Here is an 18,134-nt window from a genome sequence, read left to right on the forward strand (position 1 = left end):
AACATAATTTTTTTAAGGCATGCATTTTATTGGACATAGAATACTGTTTTGCTGTTTGTGCCACACATGTGTGCATGTGTGTGTCTGATTATCTTCTTAGAACATATTGCCGTAAGTGAAGTTATTCGGTCAAAGGCTATACAAATTCACAGGTTTGACAAAGATTACCAAAGGGCTCTCCGGGAAGTATGTATGAAGTTTCACACTCAGCAATTCCAAAGAAAGGATCATTACCCACCATCCTCCCCTAAGCTGGATGGTGACATATCTTTGCCAAGCTCATGGCTAAAAATGTTATCGCAATGTTGCTTTGATTTGTGTTAATGTAATTATTTGTGAGCATGAACATCTTCTCATGTACTTATTGGTTCTTAATAGTCTAAATTTGTGTTCAATTTCTATTTCTCATTACTAATTTTGAGTATTGAGCAGTCTCGCTTTTGGTCATGGATTAGACTAGCTACTGATTTATCTGTTTTACTGGGTTTTCAAAGAACTAGTTCTTGGATTTAGCAAGTCCCTCTTTTTTTTTTCTGTTTTCTACTATATCAATCTCCATTTTACCTTTATGACTTCCTCTCTTCTGCTTCCTTATTTATTTTTGTAGTGTATTTGCTGTATTTTTTGAGGATAACGTTCATCTTACTATTTCTACACTTTCATTTTAATAACAAATGTGTGCGAGGGTGAATCTTTACCTTGTTAGTTTTTGCTATCTCCTAGAGATTTTTGGGTGAAATATTCTCATTTAGTTTTCCATGTTTTGCATTCGCGGTTTTGATGTTCTCTTTAACATTAGAGATGTTGTAGAGATTTTTAAAAAATTGTCATTTGTTGGGCAGGGAGTTTGTTGGTAGTGTTTGTTGTTTTTTTAAAAAAAGATCTATTTATTATTTATTTTTGGCTGTGTCTTGGTTGTGGCATATGGGATCTTTCATTGTGGCACAGGCTCTTCCTTGTGGCACACAGGCTTCTTTCTAGTTGTGGCGGTGGGTTTTCTCTTCTCTCCTTGTGGCACTTCTCTAGCAAGTGGTCTCTATAGTTTGCAGCACGCAGGCGCTCTAGTGTGGTGCATGGGCTCAGTATTTGTGGTGTGCAGGCTTAGTTGCCCCGTGGCATGTGGGATCCTAGGTCCCTGACCAGGGATCGAATCTGCATCTCCTGCATTGTAAGGTGGATTCTTTACCACTGGACCACTAGGCAAGTCCCAGTGTTTGTTCTTTTATATATTTTGTGTTATGTTGCATGTGATTAAAGGGTTCAGCTTATACTATATATATATATATATATATATATATATATATATATATATATATATATATTTATTTTTTGGAATAATTTTGGAAGTAGTTTGGAACATTTTTGTAAATACCTCTTGAGTTCACTAATATATATTCTCAGTTGTAAGACATAAAACAGATATTTACTTAACTGATTATACAATTTAAAGCCCTTCTGCCTTATTGATTTGTTTCCTGTTTGACCTAATGAGGACTAGAAACATTTATAAAGTCACCCTCCCTATTATGCTTCTCAGAATTTCTTCTTATAGCTCCAGTAGTTCTCACTCTGTATATTGTGGTGCCTTGGAGGTGATTTCTTTGACTTTTATATTTTGATAGATGGTCTGTCTTGTTCCTCTTCATGACCTCTCTGGAGTTAGAAAAGCATGCAATGGCTAATTTTAAATGATTGGTTCATCTTTCCATACAAATGAGGAAACTGAGACCCAGAAACTTTAAGTAATTGGTACAAGGGCAAGGTCACACAGAAGGTGAATGGACAAGCCAGGTGTGTCTGTCCCCACAGCCCATGGTCTTAACCTGCTGCTATCATTATGTTCTGGTATCTAATTCTTTGAGAAATCTACCTCGTCTCTTTTATTTTCTTAAGTAACTTGCTTATTCTACATAGATGCTTGCAGAATGTTTTCTTCATCATTGTAGTACAATAATTTTACTGAATTTTTTCTCAGCATTGGTTGATGATTATCAATTTTTCCAGGCTCTGTGAGCCCTTTCAGTGTGTAGACTCAGGTTTTCCTTATCCAAATATTTGTTTTATTCTAGTAGAACTCTTACTTTTCTTTATGATCACCAATTATCCATTTGTCAGATTATAAGTATATATATATAACATATTAAATTATTACCATATATACTTAATATACAGAATACACATATCTATATATAGTCTTTCCCTCCACACCTACCATTCTTGCTTTTAACATTTTTAGTTTGTCGTGATATGCTACCTTTCCTGTATTTTCCAAATCCTGTTTCCTGTGGCAATGGTTCTGCTCCCTGCTTTGATCATTGCAGTTTTATGTCTTAAAGCATTGCTTTTCTCCTCAATTTCTTTCCTAAGTTCTGCTACATCCCTATTCCTTGTATCATGTTTTCTTACCATATTTTGGCCACATTTTTTCATCCATGTACTTTAAAATTTATTTGAGAATTCAGTACAAGTTGTCATGTTTGTTTGTTTTCAATTGAAATTCTTCTAAAATGAAGCCCTCCTCTTTCCCTCTTTTCCACACCTGTTCAGCCTCTCTCTCATCCTTTCCTTCTTGTGGTGGGGGAAGGGAGGACTGGGGACAGAACTTTCATGTTGGAAACAGGCCAATTTTTCTTGCTTTTTTTTTTTTTTTTTCTTGTTCACTTTTTAAAAGGCAGGTAGTCTGTCTTCCTGTTTGCCAGAAAAATAATGTTTACCCCAAATGTGTGAACTCTTATATAATGAGATTCGGAGTGAGATGTTGATAATCTCTCAGCTTCCCAGGAAAGGCAGCCAAGGCTGTTGGTCATTTTGCTTCTGTTTGATTAATCTCTGGTTTTGTTGGAACTTCTACACCAGAAAACACCTCACTGAAGAGGCAGTGGATTCCATCCCAAAGGGTGGGCATCCTTCAGATTTCAATTTTTCCCATCTGTGGTGTGAGCAGACTCCTTTACAGAGTTAAAGTTTTAGAGAAGCCCTGTAGTTAGCAAGCATTTGATTTGGTGTGGCTACAGGCATGTTCCTCCTTTGAATCCACCTCTTTTGCTGCCAGGCCTTTGTTGAAACACTTGCTGCTGGGATATTATTACTTCCTTGCCTTCTGCCATCCGCTAGACTAGAGAAAACTATTACTAAGTTTATCTGCCCCAAGTCCACTCCTGTGGCTTCAGAATACTGTTTATGGAGCGAAGAAAGGCAGCTCTAGAAGGCACACTGAGGAACTTACTCTGGGGTCTCCCATGTCCCCGGATCCAATCCTTCTCTACCTTGAGACATTGGTATTTTTGAGAATCCCCTTGCTTGTTTTCAACCATTCTGTTCATTTCTTCCAGAAAAAAACGCTGTTTAGATTTCCAGGATCTTCTTTACATTTGGTCCCAATAGTTTCACATCTAAATACTTCTGTATATTTAAAGTGTCATAAAGTTTAGTTCATCATATCATTCATCATAAGGAAGTTATTTTCCTACTAGTGTCAATAATAATTTTTTTTAAATTAATTTTTGTTCAGCTTGGAAAGGGGAAGTTTGTGGCTTCCTAGGCTTCCTATACCTTTGCACCCATCTCTTTCAGAATCTTCCTCCCCCTCTGTAACATTAAACTATTTCAGCTTTTTAATATTATACATTTATCCTTGCCTGTTTTATAGTTTAGTCATGTGTGTATTTGACCAGTGCTTCTCAAACAGGAAATAGTTACTGACAAGTTGTTTTTCAGTTTCCAATGTGTTGTAGACCCTTACCTTTATAAAACATAATCAGTACTAAAAAGGAATTAAAAATGAGACATAAAATGCAAATCTGAATTTTTGTTATCAGATTCAACACACATGATATTACTTGCTGTACAAGTTTCTAAATGCTTACTCTCGGGTTTTCTTCTTATCCATTGTGGAGAGTCACAGACAATCCCCAGGTCAGGCACAGTCCATGCAGCCCCCTCTGAGTAGCTTCACGGTAAGCCCTTCAGGAGTAGGGGCAGAGCCTCGTTAACCTGTGTGTCCTCCTTAATGCCCACCTAGCACTATGCCCCCAGAATAGTATCTACTGAGAAATAACTCTTGACTATACGAGTAAGACAATAAAACTCCAAGTAGTAACATTTTGGCCTCTTGAGGTTAAAACTCTTAAGTTGATTCCTGACCATCACAACTTCCTTTTGCAGTGGAAAGATGCAGGTGCTGTTATTTGGATTTATAGTCAAGGCTCAGAGAAGAATGGCTCTACATACAGGAGGACTCTTTATCCATGCTGTTTTATTTGACCCAAGGTATTTTCCCTCATATGCTTTTTCATGTCTCTATAGGGAGTACAAATCATGGTGTGAAAGACGAGGCAGGATATTAACCGGACTGGTGCCTGGACCAGGTGTGAGCGTTCTGTCTTCTGTCCATCACTTTATTTATCATCCTTCTCTGAGGACTTTGTGAGGACCCTCTGATTTCCAGTCACACCAACAGACTCTCTGCTTGAGAAGCATGTTATGACGAAATGCCTATTAGGATTAATACGGGCCCTGAACTAAGACATAATGGTCAAGCTTATATATTCTAATGTAGTCCTCTCCAGGGCACAGATTACCAATTTGGAGAGAATGGTTGAGGAACTAGCCCTAGTTAGGATGGAAGCTGAGAGTCAAACACTGTCAGTGGGGAAGTCACAGTGAATAGGATGAGTAAAATGTGTCTTACCTACTGGCCAAATGGACCCCAGCTCTAGTCCCAAGTGTCAGAGGTGTGCAGAGAGCAGAACTGCCTCCTGGGGACATGCAGAGATGGATAAGCAAGGGCCCGCTCTGGACTGGTGGGGAAGAAAAACACAAAGAAAAGCTCTTGGTGAGGTAAGGCAACATGTGTAAAGGCCATAGCAGACTTGTGCTTAAAGTGCTAAGATGATGCAGCAGAAGAAAAGAGTAACTTTTAAGGGCAAAGGGTCACTTCCCAGATTGTTGAAATACACTGTCACCCTAAATTGTAGGCATGTCCTCTAAATATTTTATCTATTGACCTCCCTTGACTATTTAACATCCGTCCTTTGCCTTCCCAGGTGGCCATCTCGTTCTGCATGTATTTTTCTCCTATTTCGCATGATTACATTTACAGTTTCTTTGTCTATGTCTAATGCTACCTTTGGATCAAAATCATTGCTGGTGTGTTGCTCTCGCAGAAGAGTAGCATCTGGCAAGCCATAGGCCTTCCATCACTGGTTTGCCCTTGTTTCTGGTTTTCTGGATGCCGCTATCTGGGGAAAGGCTGTCAGTGATGATAACTGCAAAGCATTCATGGTGAGCTCCTGTTACTACAGAGATGAGGAAGCAAAGCCAAAAACAGGCAGAGAGATAATTGGGCCCAAGGATAAAAAGTGATCAAATTGTCCAGAAACAGTACAGAAGCACAGAAGTTGGCAGTTTAAAAATATTGTTATGGTTTTTCTTTCCTTTGAGACAGGAAAGGGACTTTACCTCATGAGAAACTTCAGGTGGATCTTTTCATAACTCTATAGCCTGGCATATTGTTTGATAAATATTTGTTGATTTAATGAATGAACCTTCATTTAATGAATGGAGAAGCTGTTCGCATGTATGTCAACATTGGCTCGAGGGAGAGCTTGGGCTGGTTGGATTCAATGAGCTTGGATAGTTTAGAATGAGTTGCTGCACTGGCACCAGGCTTGGGGCGAAGTGTAACCAACCTGAAGTTGTTTGAAAGCACAACTAGATTCAGGATTATCAGGGTAGCTCAGACAGTATTTGAGTGAGGTTTCATTTCATAGCTAGACATGTGAGTTACCACCAGTGGTTCTTCACTAGGGGAAATCTTGTTCCCCACAGAACATTTGGCAGTGTCTGGAGACATTTTTGTTTGTCACTGCTGGGAGGAAGAGGGTAATGCTACGGGCATCTAGTGGGTAAAAGCCAGGGAGGCTGCCAAGCATCCTACAATGCTTTGGACAGCCCCCATGACAAAGCATTATCTGAGAGTTTCAGAAAACCTGCTATAGACAGATTTCCTAATTTAAAGGGCGGCTCTAGAGAAGTTATTCCTAGAGGCTTTCCTTTGACAGTTATCAGCTCAAAGACCCTTTGGACTCAATTACCTATGTGGTCAGATGACCCGTGGACCTTTGAAATATATCTTGTTGCTGTACATGCAGATTTGCAGGACGCAGATTATAAGCCCCTCCTCCATAAGCAAAGCAGGCTCAGGCCAAGTTCTTTATGTCCCCTGCCCTAATGCTGCTAACTGCTTAGATGTTGCTGAGCCTGGGACATTGTCACAACGTAAAGCATTTGAGACTGGGGTGGTAATGAGAGCCGTGATCTGATTGGTCCCTACTCTGGAAGGTGTGGAGGTAAGGCAGACAGTGAGAGGGCAGCAGGTACATTGTATGAGAAGCCTGTCCACTTCACCAACGGTGCTTAGCTCCCCTCCCCGCCCATCTTGCTGCCTTTTGACAAGGGATTACTACCCAGGGATTCTATTGCACTGCAGCTCCAGGCCACTGAGGTTTCACTTTTGACAACTTGCAGAATTCCTGACCTGGCAGATCAGTTGGACAAGGGCCCTGGGAGCTAGAAGGTGATTTCATAAGGAGATTTGGCACTTTCCACAACCATCTCTGGGATGTGCGCTTCAGTTCTGCCCTGACCGAACCGATTCACAACACAGTAAGCAAAATATGGCTTTTAACAACTGCTGTAGCTGTTCTGAGCAATGACAAAGCTATCACCAATACGTATTTCAACCAGTGTGCTTGTGTCAGTTGCATAGACTTGGGTGATGTGAACTCATCCCCAGGAAGTATATACTCTTCAGTTTACACCCTGGATCTGTGAGAGGTGTAAAACCTTTTAGCAGTCCAGCTCAGCAGGCACTGATGGGGCTTCTGCCACATGATCCAGCCTAGTGGGCAGAACAAAGCATGGCAGAATGCACAATGCACAGGAGGGACACTCTGCTCAGCCTGGGCAGACCAGAGGTGCCTGCAAAGAGCCCGCGTGTAGACTGAAGGGGTGAGAGGAGGGAAGTTCTCCAATGGAATGAAGCACAGGAGCCATTCAGATGAGAAGACATTTTGCCATTGACAGTGAAGAGTGGAAAGCCCTCATTGGCTCTGCTCTTCCCTTTAGCTTCTCGTATTTCTGCACCTTTCCTCTTTCCCTTCCTCCCTCCTTTTTGCTTCACCTTCTCATCTGCTTTCTTCTTGTTGGCTACCACTGCTCGGAATTATGAGATGTCTGCACCAGCAAGCCCCATGCCGCCTCCGTTCTGCTTCTCGGTAATGGAAGTGCCATGGACTTAAATCCTAGATCATCAAATGTATATAGTACCTGCAAAGTAACAGACACAATCCAGTGAAATAATTACCAGTTAAACAGGACAGCTTCTCCAAGTAAAGGAAAGACATGTGCATTAATATTATTATCAACATTGTAACACAAAGTGCCTATCATGGACCAGGCCCTAAAGGAGACATTTTATAGACATTATCTTTCATTGTCATGCCACTGTTTAAGACAGGCCTGATTATTTCCATTTAACAATGAGTTACTGAAGCTAAGAGATTAGGCACAAGAAAGAAAGAAAGAGATATTAGCCCTGAAATATCAGGAATGGAATATGTGATTTGTAATAGAATTAAGATAAAATCTTTAATATATTTATTTGCAGCTTTGAGGGTGATTGTCATAAAGAAAGAGAAAATTTTGATAATAATTAAAATATAATTACAACCCCATAAATCACATATTTTGCATATAAAAGCTTGGTATATCTCATCCATCTCATTGCTTAAAAAACTACATTATAGTCCATGAGGGGAAAGGAGACAAGAGATAAGAAAGAGTCATAAAACAAAAGATCCAAAGATTGCAGTATCTGTGGCAGATGGATGAATTTCTTCCTGTGGAATTTTCCAGTATAACCAAGTGATCTTTCATCCCATAGTCAGTGTTTGCTTTTGAAATAGGACTTGGATGAGTTGGAAACTTTTTACATGGTCTCCATCAGCTATTCCTATTGTTATTAAGTACCCCTATTATTAATTATTATTAATTGTGCGATTTGAGGGATGTTACTGAAGTTTCTGAGCCTTGTTTCCTTATTATGAAGAAATATAGATAAAAACAATAACAACTTTATAGATTTGATGTAAAGACTAGATATGAATGGACATAAAAATGCTTAGCATAGTGGCTGGCATTGAGTAAGCTCTCAATATATATAGATATTATTACTGAAGTTTGCTTATAATGGCTTGCCCATGCCAAGAGAAATATATCTTCTCTCTCCATACAGTGGGTTCTTTCAGAAAGGTAAAATCATATAATTCCAAGTGATACTTAGCTATAGATTTGAAATTTCTCCTCTCCAAGCAAAGTCAAATCAATGCCTAATATTTTTAAAAAGCAATTATTCTGATAATTAATATCACTGCCTGCCTTTCTATGTCCGTCGCCCTTGACACCTACCATGCCTCCTCCCATTTCCACAGGTTTGCTGTGGTTTTCTGATTATTCAGATAAAAATGTATTTTATTGTGTTGTTTGTTTTGTTGGCATGGAATTCTTTTTTTTCCAAATAAAGTCTTATGCAGAGGGCTAATATATAAAATAGACCAATGCAGATCTGCTCTCTTTGAAATGGGATAAGTGCCTGCTCGTACTTCACCCCCATTTTGATTATTTATGTCTCTGCATTCCAGGGCAACCCTGAGATGTTTCTAAAGGAACCTTAGGATTTCACTGAATGTATCTTAAGAACCACTCATCCATATGGATGACATCACAGTTTTAGGTCTCTCCTTCCCAGGAGGTTTGTAGAAACAGTCCTGGCTTAGCTGAGGGTAGAGGGAGGAAGTGGAGATGGATGAACTTTCATGTGGTCCCCTAGTACCCACATGTAATACATGAGAGAAGGTTTCCTGTCTGGATCACGCTGTATCAGGACTCCAAACGTCTCTGTGGAACCAGAGCATGTAATTCAGTCACCCATATGTCTCCAAATATTTTAATACTTTGGTAATTTGACATCACCCCAATGGTCCAGCCATACAACCCCCCTTACCAAACACAGAACACATTTTCCATCACCATGCCTTTGTACTCAAGGTTTCCTCCTCCTGGAATAATGCCCATCCTTCCATTTCTTCCTGGCTCTCTGACTCACCCCTCCTCCAAAGCCTTCTCCACGAGCTCCTCCCCAATTCCTAGGGCCAGAATACATCTCTGTTGTGCATTTGTTCATTTTTGCCTCCCCTACATTCTTCTATCTCCCTCATCTTGCCTGGGGCACTGTCTTATACAGAACAGACGGGGGAAATGCTCACTGCATCAAACTGAATGGATACTGTGTTGATCAGGTCTTGGGTCAGGCGCCTGTGTTTTCCACTTGGAATCACTTCATTAACACTCCCTGCAAAGTCCAACCAGGGAAGGATCATTTCCAAAGAAAAGCCAAACCTTTTCATTTCTAATTTCCTTCCCTTTGGGTGTCAAATGGAAACTGGGCAAGATATATCATCCAGTTCACTCCTTCAACAGCCTTACTTTTCCTCTTGATCCTGAACTTCAGCTGGAGTCTGTAAAACTTCTTCTTTGAGTGAGACCAGTTTCTTCCTGGTTCTCAGTAATTGTAATAAACTATTAACCATCTGTTTGTTCCCTGAAAATCAAGTTAGCTGGTTTGGGTGACTCTTATCTATTCACAATCCTGCAGATTTTTTAAACCCAAGATTTCCTGTGCAAATACATTGTTTTGGCTATTTCGAAGCCTCTTGCCTGAGTGATTGCAGAACTGCTGTTTTAATCAGGGGCAGTGCTCATAGAAACTATTTTAGTGGGACAAATTATATCTAAAAACATTTATTGGGAAGTATACTGCATACAACGCTAAGTATTAAGACAAATACAAAAACAAATACCATGTTCTAATTAGGGAGACAGAAACCCTGTCCTCAAGTAGCTAATCAAGTACAAGGCAAAAAAATGCTGGCACATGACTAACTAGAAACATTCTTCTGTTGTTTATAACCAGCTTGTGTTAGGAATTTACGGCATCTTACAAAGAAACGTATAATACGGAAAAAAAAAGAAAAAAAGAAAACACGAGTATGAAAGATCAGGGAAATGGAAAACAAGGTTAACTAGTGCCAAAATGGAGGCCAATTTACAGAATATACGCCTTGGAAACTGCAGAAAAGCAATAGCCAACTCTGTTGTGTGCATAAAGATATTCCCGGCGAATTGCACAGTACATGGCACATAGTAGATATTCAATAAACAAAGGATACAATGGACATGTCTTCCATTTTAGGTTTTTTTTGTAGCACCTCTATTAACTACACCAAAACCACATTTGGAGAATCCAAAATCTGAGACCACCTTCTCTGGACCAGACTACATTGAAAAGTTTCAAGCTGGAGACCCTGCTGCCTTATCTTTCAATCTGGGGTGAATGTGTCTTGTTTGAAGAAAGAGGCTGGAGGAATATGTTTTATAGTCTTATTGCTCTGGTCTAGTGGCTATGACCTTTCTAAAGCATTTCTCTTGGAATGCATAATTATTACATTGCAAATGTCCCTCTTTCTTGAGCATAGAGTGCAATATCTTGAATGTAGTAGCCATCTAATAATGACTTAAAATTTTTTTATTTTGAATGAGGATTGGTTCAAGATGGTAGAGTAGAAGGACATGCACTCACTCCCTCTTGTGAGAGCACCGGAATCACAATTAACTGCTGAAAAATCAACAGGAAGACACTGGAACTCACCAGAAAAGATACCCCACATCCAAAGACAAAGGAGAAGCCACAATGAGACGGTAGGAGTGGCACAATCACAATATAATCAAATCCCATAACTGCTGGGTGGGTGACACGCAAACTGGAGAACACTTACACCACAGAAGTCCACCCACCAGAGTGAAGGTTCTGAGCCCTACATCAGGCTTCTGAACCTGGGGGTCCAGCAACAGGAGGAGGAATTGTTAGAGAATCAGACTTTGAAGGCTAGCGGGATTTGATTGCAGGACTTCGACGGGACTGGGAGAAACAAAGACTCCACTCTTGGAGGACGCACACAAAGTAGTGTGCGCACTGGGACCCAGGGAAAGGAGCACTGACCCCACAGGAGACTAAATCAGACCTACCTGCTGGTGTTGGAGGTTCTCATGCAGAGGTGGGGGGTGGCTGGGGCTCACCTTGAGGACGAGGACACAGGCAGCAGAAGTTCTGGGAAGTAGTCCTAGGCATGAGCCCCCCCTCCCCCCCGCAGAGTCAGCCAAAAGCCCTACCAAAGAGCCCAGGTAGGTTCCAGTGTTGGGTTGCCTCAGGCCAAACAACCAACACGGAGGTAACCCAGCCCCACCCATCAGCAGACAAGCTGATTAAAGTTTTACTGAGCTCTGCCCACCAGAGCAACACCGAGCACTACCCACCACCAGTCCCTCCCACGAGGAAACTTGCACAAGCCTCTTAGATAGCCTCATCCACCAGAGGGCAGAGAGCAGAAGCAAGAAGGACTACAATCCTGCAGCCTGTGGATCAAAAATCACATTCACGGAAAGACAGACAATGTGAAAAGGCAGAGGGCTATGTACCAGATGAAGGAACAAAATAAAACCCCAGAAAAACAACTAAATGAAATGGAGATAGGCAACCTTCCAGAAAAAAAATCCAGAATAAAGATAGTGATGATGATCCAGGACCTTGGAAAAAGACTGGAGGCAAAGGGCTTCCCTGGTGGGGCAGTGGTTGAGCATCCACCTGCTGATGCAAGGGACACAGGTTCGTGCCCCAGTCCGGGAAGATCCCACATGCTGCGGAGCAGCTGGGCCTGTGAGCCATGGCCGCTGAGCCTGTGCTTCCAGAGCCTGTGCTCCGCAACCGCAACGGGAGCGGCCACAACAGTGAGAGGCCCACATACCACCAAAAAAAAAAAAAAAAAAGAATGGAGGCAAAGATCAAGAAGATACAAGAAATGTTTAACAAAGATCTAGAAGAATTAAAGAACAAACAAACAGAGATGAACAATACAATAACTGAAATGAAAAATACACTACAAGGAATCACCAGCAGAATAACTGAGGCAGAACAACAGATTAGTGACCTGTAAGACAGAATGGTGGAATTCACTGCCATGGAACAGAATAGAGAAAAAAGAATGAAAAGAAATGAAGACGGCCTAAGAGACCTGTGGGACAACGTTAAATGCAACAACATTCGCATTATAGGGGTCCCAGAAGGAGAAGAGAGACAGAAAGGACCTGAGAAAATATTTGAAGAGATTATAATCAAAAACTTCCCTAACATGGGAAAGGAAATAGCCACCCAAGTCCTGGAAGCACAGAGAGACCCAGGCAGGATAAACCCAAGGAGAAACAAGCTGAGACACATAGTAATCAAACTGACAAAAATTAAAGACAAAGAAAAATTATTGAAAGCAACAAGGGCAAAATGACAAATAACAGACAAGGGAACTCCCATAAGGTTAACAGCTGATTTCTCAGCAGAAACTCCACAAGCCAGAAGGGAGTGGCATGATATATTTAAAGTGATGAAAGGAAGAACCTACAACCCAGCTTAGTCTACCCGGCAAGGATCTCATTTGGATTCGACAGAGAAATATATTTAAATATAAGTATATTTAAAGTGATGAAATATATTTAAAGTGATGAAAGGGAAGGACTTACAACCAAGATTACCCAGAAAGGATCTCATTCAGACCTGATGGAGAAATCAAAAGTTTTACAGACAAGCAAAAGCTAAGAGAATTCAGCACCACCAAACCAGCTCTACAACAAATGCTAAAGGAACTTCACTAAGAGGGAAACACAGTAGAAGAAAAGGACCTACAAAAACAAACCCAAAACAATGAAGAAAATGGTAATAGGAACATACATATCAATAATTACCTTAAATGTGAATGGATTAAATGCTCTAACCAAAAGACACAGGCTCAGTGAATGGAGACAAAAACAAGACCCACATATATGCTGTCTACAAGAGACCCACTTCAGATCTAGGGACACATACAGACTGAAAGTGAGGGGATGGAAAAAGATATTCCATGCAAATGGAAATCAAAAGAAAGCAGGAGTAGCAATACTCATATCAGATAAAATAGACTTTAAAATAAAGAATGTTACAAGAGACAAGGAAGGACACTACATAATGATCAGGGGATCAATCCAAGAAGAAGATATAACAATTACAAATATATATGCACCCAACATAGGAGCACCTCAATACATAAGGCAACTGCTAACAGCTAAAAAAGAGGAAATTGACAGTAACACAATAATAGTAGGGGACTTTTAACACCTCAGTTACACCAATGAACAGATCATCTAAGCAGAAAATTAGTAAGGACACACAAGCTTTAAATGACATAATAGACCAGATAGATTTAATTTATATTTATAGGACATTCCATGCAAAAACAGCAGATTACACTTTCTTCTCAAGTGCACACAGAACATTCTCCAGGACAGATCACATCGTGGGTCACAAATCAAGCCTCAGTAAATTTAAGAAAATGGAAATCATATCAGACATCTTTTCTGACCACACACTATGAGATTAGAAATCAATTACAGGGGAAAAATGTAAAAAACACAAACACATGGAAGCTAAACAATACATTACTAAATAACCAAGATATCACTGAAGAAATCAAAGAGGAAACCAAAAATATCTAGACACAAATGACAACGAAAACACGATGATCCAAAACCTATGGGATGCAGCAAAAGCAGTTCTAAGAGGGAAGTTTATAGCAATATGAGCCTATCTCAAGAAACAGGAAAAATCTCAAATAAACAATCTAACTTTACACCTAAAGGAACTAGAAAAAGAAGAACAAACAAAACTCAAAGTTAATAGAAGGAAAGAAATCATAAAGATCAGAGCAGAAATAAATGAAATAGAAACAAAGAAAACAGTAGCCCAGATAAATAAAACTAAAAGCAGGTTCTTTGAGAAGATAAACCAAATTAATTACACCATTAGCCAGACTCATGAAGAAAAAGAGGGAGGACTTAAATCAATAAAATTAGAAATGAAAAAGGAGAAGTTACAACAGACACCACAGAAATACAAAGCATCTTAAGAGACTACTACAAGGAACTCTATGCCAATAAAATGGACAACCTGGAAGAAATGGACAAATTCTTAGAAAGGTATAAACTTCCAGGACTGAACCAGGAAGAAATGGAAAATATGAACAGATCAATCACAAGTAATGAAATTGAAACTGTGATTAAAAATCTTCCAACAGGGCTTCCCTGGTGGCACAGTGGTTGAGAATCCTCCTGCCGATGCAGGAGACACGCGTTCGTGCCCTGGTCCGGGAAGATCCCACATGCCGCGGAGCAACTAAGCCCGTGAGCCATGGCTGCTAGGCCTTGCGCGTCCGGAGCCTGTGCTCCGCAACGGGAGAGGCCACAACAGTGAGAGGCCGGCATACCGGAAAAAAAAAAAAAAAAAAAAAAAAAAAAAAAAAAAAAAAAATCTTCCAACAAACACAAGCCCAGGACCAGTTGGCTTCACAGGTGAATTCTATCATACCTTTAGAGAAGAGCTAACACCATCCTTCTCAAACTCTTCCAAAAAATTGCAGAGGAACGAACACACCCAAACTCATTCTACGAGGCCACCATCACCCTGAGACCAAAATCGAAGATATTACAAAAAAAGAAAATTACAGGCCAATATCATTAATGAATATAGATGCAAAAATCCTCAACAAAATACTAGCAAACAGAATCCAACAACACATTAAAAGGATCATACACTATGATCAAGTGGGATTTATCCCAGGGATGCAAGGATTCTTCAATATATGCAAACCAATTAACGTGATACACCACATTAACAAATTGAAGAATAAAAACCATATGATCATATCAATAGATGCAGAAAAAGCTTTTGACAAAATTCAACACCATTTATGATAAAAACTCTCCAGAAAGTGGGCATAGAGGGATCCTACCTCAACATAATAAAGGACATATACGACAAACCCACAGCAAACATCATTCTCAATGGTGAAAAACTGAAAGCATTTCCTCTAAAATCAGGAACAAGACAAGGATGTCCACTCTTGCCACTATTATTCAACATAGTTTTGGAAGTCCTAGCCACGGCAATCAGAGAAGAAAAAGAAATAAAAGGAATACAAATTGGAAAAGAAGAAGTAAAACTGTCACTGTTTGCAGATGACATAATACTATACATAGAGAATCCTAAAGATGCCACCAGAAAACTACTGGAGCTAATCAATGAATTTGGTAAAGTAGCAGGATACAAAATTAATGCACAGAAATCTCTTGCATTCCTATACACTAATGATGAAAAATCTGAAAGAGAAACTAAGGAAACACTCCCATTTACCATTGCAACAAAAAGAATAAAATACCTAGGAATAAACTTACCTAGGGAGACAAAAGACCTGTATGCAGAAAACTATAAGACACTGATGAAAGAAATGAAAGATGATACAAACAGATTGAGAGTTAGAGCATGTTCTTGGATTGGAAGAATCAATATTGTGAAAATGAATAAACTACCCAAAGCAGTCTACAGATTCAATTCAATCCCTATCAAATTACCAATGGCATTTTTTACAGAACTAGAAGAAAACATCTTAAAATTTGTATGGACAAACAAAAGACCCCGAATAGCCAAAGCAGTCTTGAGGGAAAAAAACGGAGCTGGAGGAATTAGACTTCATGACTTCAGAGTATACTACAAAGCTGCAGTAATGAAGACAATATAGTACTGGCACAAAAACAAAAATATAGGTCAATGGAACAGGATAGAAAGCCCAGAGATAAACCCACACACCTATGGTCAACTAATCTATGACAAAGGAGGCAAGGATATACAATGGAGAAAAGACAGTCTCTTCAGTAACTGGTGCTGGGAAAAATGGACAGCTACATGTAAAAGAATGAAAGTAGAACGCTCCCTAACACCATACACAAAAATAAACTCAAAATGGATTAAAGACCTAAATGTAAGACCAGACACTATAAAACTCTTAGAGGAAAAACATAGGAAGAACACTCTTTAACATAAATCACAGGAAGATATTTTTTGATCCATCTCCTAGAGTAATGGAAATAAAAACAAAAATAAACAAATGGGACCTAATGAAACTTAAAAGCTTTTGCACAGCAAAGGAAACCATAAACAAGACAAAAAGACAGCCCTCAGAATGGGAGAAAATATTTGCAGATGAATCAATGGACAAAGGATTAATCTCCAAAATATATAAACAGCTCAACATTAAAAAAAACAAACAACCCAATCAAAAAATGGGCAGAAGACCTATATAGACATTTCTCCAAAGAAGACATACAGATGGCCAAGAAGCACATGAAAAGCTGCTCAACATCACTAATTATTAGAGAAATGCAAATCAAAACTACAATGAAGTATCACCTCACACCAGTTAGAATGGGCATCATCAGAAAATCTGCAAACAACAAATGCTGGAGAGGGTGTGGAGAAAAGGGAACCCTCTTGCATCGTTGGTGAGAATGTAAATTGCTACAGCCACTATGGAGAACAGTATGGAGGTTCCTTAAAAAACTAAAAATAGAATTACCATATGACCCAGCAATCCCACTACTGGGCATATACCCAGAGAAAACATAATTCAAAAAGAAACATGCACCCCAATGTTCATTGCAGCATTATTTACAATAGCCAGGACATGGAAGCAACTGAAATGCCCATCAACAGAGGAATGGATAAAGAAGATGTGGTACACATATACAATGGAGTATTACTCAGCCATAAAAAGGAATGAAATTGGGTCATTTGTAGAAACGTGGATGGATCTAGAGTCTGTCATACAGAGTGAAGTAAGTCAGAAAGAGGAAAACAAATATCATATACTAGCACATATATTTCGAATGTAGAAAAATGGTATAGATGAACCGGTTTGCAGGGCAGAAATAGAGATACAGATGTAGAGAACAAACATATGGACACGAAGGGGGGAAAGTGGCAGGGAGTGGGTGATGATGCGATCAATTGGGAGATTGGGATTGACATGTATACACTAATATGTATAAAATAGATAACTAATAACTTGCTGTATAAAAAAATAAATTAAACAAAATTCAAAAAGAAATTTATTTTATTTTATTGGCCATCAACAAGTGCTAACTCGGTTTGAGATGGGGCTCTGCTGTGCAAACACTGATGATTTTCTGGGAAGCCACATTGACAGTTACATATTGACAGCTAGTAGCATTCAGAAAGCCAGCATAAAGAAAAGATAAGTCAACGTGCACCTGTGCGTCTTATCATTCCATCAAACAGAGTTCTTTGCCAACATGATTCGAGACTTTTGTGATAACAAATTTGGAGTCTGGTTAGAGGAAATTAAGATCAGCGTGTCAGGAGGAAGGGGGATGTAATATAAAAGGCAAAGACTAAGAGCTATGGGTTGCTGGACACAGTTTTTGATGGAGAGTATGGATTGGGGTGTGGCGGGGGGGGGAGCTTTCAAGCAGCCATGGGGTAAAAAAGAAAGGAATAAGCAGGATAGTTTTAAAAGTATTAGCATGGATTATAAATTAGATCTTAAAAATGTTCTTTAAGACAGACAAAGTTAGATATATATTTTTTAAATTGTTGTTAATTTTGGCTCCTGTATCATGTTTGTTCAAACAAGAAATCACACTAGGACTAGATCACATGTGACCAAGGAACTACTCAGGTTACAAAAGTAATGCATTTTTACTTCAAAACACACACTCTTGGCTATACCAGTCATAATTACACACTTAGTGATTTAGGGAATCATGTAGCCAGGAAGGAGTAGAACAAAGCAAAACTCTTCACACATTAATTTTTTTTTTAAGTGACTCAAAAGCCTAAAAAGTAATACATTTCATTAGTCAATTCAAAAAGCAATGAGATAGTATTTTCACCTAGCAAATATTTTGGAAAGTGTCTACACATAGGAAGTGAATTCTAAGTTTTTAATACCCAACCCTCCCAAAACTTAAAAACCCATATATTACTTGTTGGTATTACAAGTTGAGTCAGAGTTTCTCGAAAATAATATGGCAACATATGTTAAGAGACTTAAAACTATTTGTAACCTTTAGTGGAATAATTA

The 18,134-nt window shown here is 39.3% G+C and overlaps 1 long non-coding RNA gene across 1 annotated transcript in view; it reads right to left on the minus strand.

The window, feature by feature from the left end:
• Window positions 1–7,264: 7,264 nt before the first annotated feature.
• Window positions 7,265–18,134, minus strand: part of LOC136794982 (uncharacterized) — a 147,793-nt gene continuing 136,923 nt past the window's right edge. The window contains exon 3 of the long non-coding RNA XR_010842529.1: window positions 7,265–7,329. This is a non-coding gene — a long non-coding RNA (uncharacterized lncRNA). The remainder of the gene's footprint in view (window positions 7,330–18,134) is intronic.

The sequence above is a fragment of the Kogia breviceps genome, chromosome 10 (assembly GCF_026419965.1).
Source record: "Kogia breviceps isolate mKogBre1 chromosome 10, mKogBre1 haplotype 1, whole genome shotgun sequence".
Classification (NCBI taxonomy): domain Eukaryota; kingdom Metazoa; phylum Chordata; class Mammalia; order Artiodactyla; family Physeteridae; genus Kogia; species Kogia breviceps.